Here is a 6,434-nt window from a genome sequence, read left to right on the forward strand (position 1 = left end):
ACTCAAGTTAATAAAAAAAATAATAATAATAATTTAAAAAAAAAGAAATTCATATCAAAGAAACTGTATCAAATAAATTCTATACCAATGTAAAGGATTATAACTTTAGCTTAGTAACAAATATAAGGATTTGTTCCAAATGAGATTATGGCTGTACAATCAATTTGAGCTAATTCTTCCCTGTTAAATTATGACCATTCTAAATTCTCTAGAAAGACAACCTTAGAATAACCACTTTCAGCCTCCCAAAGTTTAGGGAATTGGGCCGATAACTCTTCAATAACTTCTTCAAGCTGTAAGTGGGTAGTGGGAAAATGAGAGAGTTGGTTAGGCCATAAGAAGGTCACACCAATGATTATTGTAGTCTCTGATGTCTGTCCTGACTGGATCCGGCTGAAAGTCCCTGATCAGGAGTCCAAGCAGGCCAGCTCAGCATTCTGATGATGAGCCTCACCAAAGCTGCACATTCTGTAATATATAAACCTCAAAACAAAATTTTAATATCAAGATATATTTTTGTTTGGTTTTCTTGAATCCAGTTTTTCAGGAGGTCTACCTCTATCAAATCTAATCAATATAGCTCCGGAAGGTGTCCAAAGCCTAACCACCCTTTTTAAAAACACGAAGACAAAACCTTTCTCCCAAAATAGCGTGTCTTTAGTCTGTAACCAGAGCGTCTTACTCCACAGGTAGCAGGCTGCAAGGCTTGTGTGACCTTTGCTGGCTTTACTTATGGCACCCTAGAGAACTTTTTGTCAGCTCCATTATCTTTTCTTCACCACTGCAGCTGCGTATCGTTCCATGATATGCTATCCACTTATTTCTCTGTGTTTTTCAGACTTTTGCTTTTAGGAACAGCGCAGTGAAGGGTTTCTGAACAGAGACTTTTGTGTTCAGAGTGTTCCTCAAAGAATGCATTCTTCGTCTCTGGTTGGAAGTCCCACGGCTGAACCAAGTAAAATTTTTATCACTAAAAAAACCTAAACACACGAAAATGATACTCTTTAACTATAATATCTGCCTATGAAAAGCCATTTAAAAACATTTGATAAATTGAGTGGATGGAAGGCCTCAGGAATGACCTTGGCTATTGGCAGTGATTTAATTTTAACCGATTGACCCGATTGTGAAGGAATGGTGCTCATAACACCTCCCCTCATTTAGAGACATCTTAGGCACAACTGCAAACTCTGCAAACTACATGAGACCACTCACAGAAGAACTACTTCACCGTTTGGGAGATGTTTGATGGTGATTTTTTTCAGGTAACCACGTTGGCTGGTGGGTGTTTTCCTAGCAGAGTTTTTGCACTACTTTTCTGCTGTTTTATCGTTATTTTAATTTACACGAATCTGATGAATAAATGATGGACCTCCTCTTTACCAGCTGTTTAAGATCAGAATGTATGATATCAACAGTTCTTTTATGCCGCATATATACTTTAGCAGGAACCCAAAAGAAACATACAAATAAAAGGTATCTTTTCGTTTAAAATCTTTCTCAGGACATAATGAACAATATATAGCAACTCAAATATCGACGAGCTGATTGGAACCCACAAGCGTCCAGAAAGACCACACAGATTGCACAGCATACATCTGCATTAACTTAACCACTTAACTACTGATATAAATATCTCCTTTCTGTAGCACGCCCTCTAATCTGTATAAAGCTTTGGAATGTTCCTCAAACAAAAGGCTCCCATCTCAGAAAATGTGGGAATTGCAGTTCTGTGGTTTCCAAGTCATGGAAGTAGATAGAAAGTCTGTGTTTGAATGTGGACTGAAAGACATTTGAAAACTGAATTGTAACCCTGGCAATATCCTCCCTGTGAGCTCAGGTAATTTTCAGCCTTGTGCTTCTTTATCCACCAGTCTAGACTGTTCAAGGCCTTGGGTATTCTGCAAAGTAATCAGGAAGAAAACCTGGAGGATGTGGGAGGGTGGGGAGGTGAGTACCTGGTTAGGACAGAGCTTCTGCACAAACTTTGCACTGGCTTTTATTGGTGACGTTTCGTGTTCTGGATCATTTCTCGTGTGTTTAAACATTTTCTTCTGCCTCCTGGAAATCTGAAGTCTTCACGGAACATTGCACAAAGGGTCATCAGCACTGCAGTCTACCGAAATAACTGGGGCCTATTTATAAACCACAGGAAACTGTTCTTGCTCAGGATGCAGTCTGAGTAAATAATTTGAAATATGGAAAACACTGCCGATCATCCATGTTTTCTCTATCTACTGTTGCCCAAGCTGGCCTGGGGTGTCTGTGAGTTTCTGCCACCTTTACTCTGATGGTTCCTGAGACGGCTTTCCCATTTCTTCAAATCCTCTTCTTAAGAAGAGGGGTCCCTGTTTTGAGAGAGAAGGTTAAAACTTCTGCACCTTCTGGCAGCCCTCCACCAATTCAGGGATCTCTCTTCTCCCCTCCTGCTCCTTCTTCCTTCCTCCTCTATCTCTTTCCTCTGTGTCCTCTCTTCTCTCTCTTCTCTCTCCTTTTTCCACTTTCACGCCTGTGTCCTCTCTCCTCTCTCTCATCTCTGTCTCTCTCTTCTCTCCTCCCGTCTCTTCTCCTACTCTCTCATCTCCTTCTCTCTTCTCTATGCCTTCTCTTCTCTCTCACCCTCCTCCCTCCCCTCCCTTCCCTCTCCTCTCCCCCTCTTTCTAAACTGTGACTCACTTTCAATCTGTAACACGTCGCTGAACATTTGATGAAGCCCTGCCTTACGCTGTTGTATCCGTTTGTCTCTTCATGAAGCTGGATTTTCTCTGGCATTTCTGAAGTCTCTAAAACTGTAAACTTCTCCAGTATCCTTCTTGATAAGCAAAGTGAAGCATATGGCAATACTGACCATTTGCTGACAACGGATGGTAGTTTTCAAATGGTCTATAGGCAAAGTAAATAAGGCCTGAGAACCAGTATGCAACATAGACTACAGCTTGAGTCACTGTGGTTGAGTTTTGGGTTAGACACAGTGGCATTGTAAGCTGGACCGTACTTTCTACTCTGGAGCACCCTTGGAATTCATCCTTTCTCTCCTACCCTCTTGCCAGCCAATGTTAGGCTTCATACCTGGAACATAACCAATACCTAAGTTTATTAGTCAGGTTTCTGTTGCTAAAATGTACCTGAGATAAACTTCTTAAAAGGTGGACATTTGGGTTGGGGATTTAGCTCAGTGGTAGAGCGCTTGCCTAGCAAGCGCAAGGCCCTGGGTTCGGTCCCCAGCTCTGAAAAAGAGAAAAAAAAAAAAAAGGTGGACATTTTTATTTCAGCTAACAGTTCCAGGGGTTTCAACCCATGGTCAGCCATCTTCCTTAGTCTGAATAAGAGATCATGGTGTAGGGACACATGGTGTAGGGGAACAAAGCTGCTCACCTCACAGTACCTGGAACACAGAGGAGGGTCTGGGATCCCAGTATCTCCTTCAAGGTCACATGGCCTAATGTTTTTGCATTAGGACCCATCCCCTAGAGGTTGATAGCTCCCCAGGTTGGTGACCAAGCCTTTTTCAAATGGTCTTTGGAGGACATTCTGGAGTCCAACTAGCTCTGAGTTTCTGCACTTCATCCCCTTGAGACTTGAACATTAATGTATCTGAGCTGAGCTAACATTTTGAACCCTGCCCCAAATCCAAGCAGCCTGACCTTACCTAGGGATCCTCAACCAATTAGAATTTCATTTGTTTCATTTCGGAACCACTGTTCTGATCGAATCTCTCTTCCTTTACTGCAGTAGCGTAGAAGGATGCATAAGATGGAAGTCCTAAAGGTTTCTGATATCATTTCCAATTAGCAGAGACAAATTCTTCCTGACAAGCAAAACTCTTTCTGCTTTCAGTTAATTGCAAGGGAACAGAGAGCCTTGGTGAGACTTTCTATTGCTGTGATAAACATGACCAAAAGCAATGTGGACAGGAAAAGGCTTGTTTTATCTTATATTCCCAGGCAACAGTCTATCACTGAGGGAAGTCAAGGCAGGCACTCAAGCAGAGGCCATGGGGGAGTGCTGCTTGTCCAGCCTGTTTTCTTATAGCATCCAAGACCACCTGCACAGGGATAGCACTGCCCACAGTACATGGTCACTCCTTTACCAACCATGAGTCAAGAAAAATGTCCCCAGCTTGCCCACAAATCAATCTGGTTGGAGCATTTCTCAACTGAAGTTCTCTCTTTTCAAATGATTCTAGCTTGTTCAAATTGACAAAACAAACAAGCAAGCGACCTAACCAGGACAGAGTAAAGAGGATTCTGGTGGTTCTTTGAAAGGCACAGGATGCAGGTCCACTCAGCATCAGGAACAGAATGAAGAGTGGTTCCACTAGGTTATTAAACAGAGGACAATTTAGAATAGGGTTGGACGAATCTGGAGCCTTTAACCCAGGCAAGATACACACGTTTTGGAATGAATGAATTGATTGATTTAATCTATTTTCCATCATTCTACCAGAAAGGATAGAAATGTTTACTAAATGAATAAAGAACCTTACTTTTTTTTTGTTAGTTGTGTTCTTTTTTAAAAAAAAAGTTGGCTTTAACTTTTCTTATGTAACAAAACAGTCAAGCAAAGGACATGGCTTGGTTCTGTGTGCACTGGGCAGGCTGCCTGCATGATTACAAGTGCTGGGAGTTGGAGGCTCTTTGTTCCTTGAAGATTATCGTGTAATTCTTCCTCAATGCAGAAATGTGCAGAAAGTGACTTTCTCTAGGAAAGTTGGTGTGAATTCTGGTCCATTTTTGGTGTTCGGCTAGGGTTAAATAAATCTTAATAACTTAATGTTCAGACTTCTGGATATGGTGGCAAGAATCCTCAGACCAATTCTTCTGTTTAATTATAGATATCTCACCTAGCATATCCATGTCCCTCTGCACATCTGTAAAAGGATGGGGATTGATCCTATAGGATTTTAACATTCCCTCAGGTTCATAACCTTTCCAACTTTTTAAATAAATTATGGATGGCTTTTAGACTAGTTTGAAACCTATAAACCAGACAAGTTATTCTAGAAATGAATGCATTGGTATCATTCAACAGTCACAGTTATAGTTAGAATACTAGACTATAATTCTATAACTACAATACTAGGTAACAGTCTTTCCTGTAGATAATCCAGGTTACATAGTATAAATATATGCTAGCAGAGGTGCAAACAGTTCAGTTAAAAGAGAATTTCCTTTATCAGTTATTCTCAAAGTTTATATTCCAGGATTCTATCCTACTGCATTCACAATGCAGCTGTGGCCCGATAAAGTCCTTTATGAAACATTTCTTTGTGATTTGGCATTTAGAATTTAGGTGAAGTTTACCTAATGCCTTCAGTTGTTTTTAATCTAGAGTATTGTTTTCATTTTTTAAAATATTTAATGGTAAATTTTACTTATTTGTTTGTTCTTTCTTCCCATCCCAAATGCCTTCCCTCTTCACCCCAGTCCGGACAATGTTTGGCTGTGGGTATCTACATCTGTTTCAGTCAGCTGCTGGGTAGAGCATCTCAGAGGACAGTTATGCTAGGCTCCTGTCTGCAAGCATACCACAGTATCATTAATAGTATCAGGGATTTGTGCTTGTCCACGGGATGGGTCTCAAGTTGGGCCTGTCATTGGATGGCCATTCCTTTAGTCTATGCTCTAATCTTTGTCTCTGCATTTCTTTAAGACAGGACAGATTTTGGGTTGAAAGTTTTGTGGATGGTTGGTGTCCTTATGGCTTCACTGGGGGTTCTGCCTGGCTACAGAAGGTTGTTTGTTTGAGAGAGCGTCTCTACATAGCCCTGGCTGTCCCCAGTACTCTATATAGATCAAGCTGGCCTCCAACTCACAGAAATCTGTCTGCCTCTCAATTGCTGAGATTAAAGGCATGTACTACCATGGTAGACAAATTTAAGTGATTTTTAAAAAGATTTATTATTATTTGATATGTGCATATCTGCATGTGTGTATGTGCACATGAGCACAGGTACCCATGGAAGCCAGAAGCATTGGATCCCTTAGAACTGGAGTTATAGACAGCTGTATGCTACCTGATGTGGGTGCTGGAAACTGAACTCGAGGCTTCTTGAAGAGCGTCAAGTGCTCTTAGCTGTTGAGCCATTTCTCAAGTCCTAGTGATAAATTTTAGAAGTCTGTGTTGTTTACCTTAGTGTTAAGGAATATCGTCTTTGACAAGAAAACCACATGGCAATTTTCTTAAAATGTTTATGCTGTTATTTTTAACATCGTCTTTATTTTAATTTTAATATATGATTCAATATTAAAGCAACAGAGAGGATATAAATGAAAGGTGCACCAAAATAGCTAGTACTCACACTTCAGTGTATACACCCTTAGATTTTCCCCATGTATATAACAGAAATTAAATTGTTTATGTATTATCTTGGCTATTTGCTTCTTTTAGTTGTTGCTGTATGTTGGAACACTTTCTGTAAGCAAGCAGATTCT

The sequence above is a fragment of the Rattus rattus genome, chromosome 11, assembly GCF_011064425.1.
Source record: "Rattus rattus isolate New Zealand chromosome 11, Rrattus_CSIRO_v1, whole genome shotgun sequence".
NCBI classification, from domain to species: domain Eukaryota; kingdom Metazoa; phylum Chordata; class Mammalia; order Rodentia; family Muridae; genus Rattus; species Rattus rattus.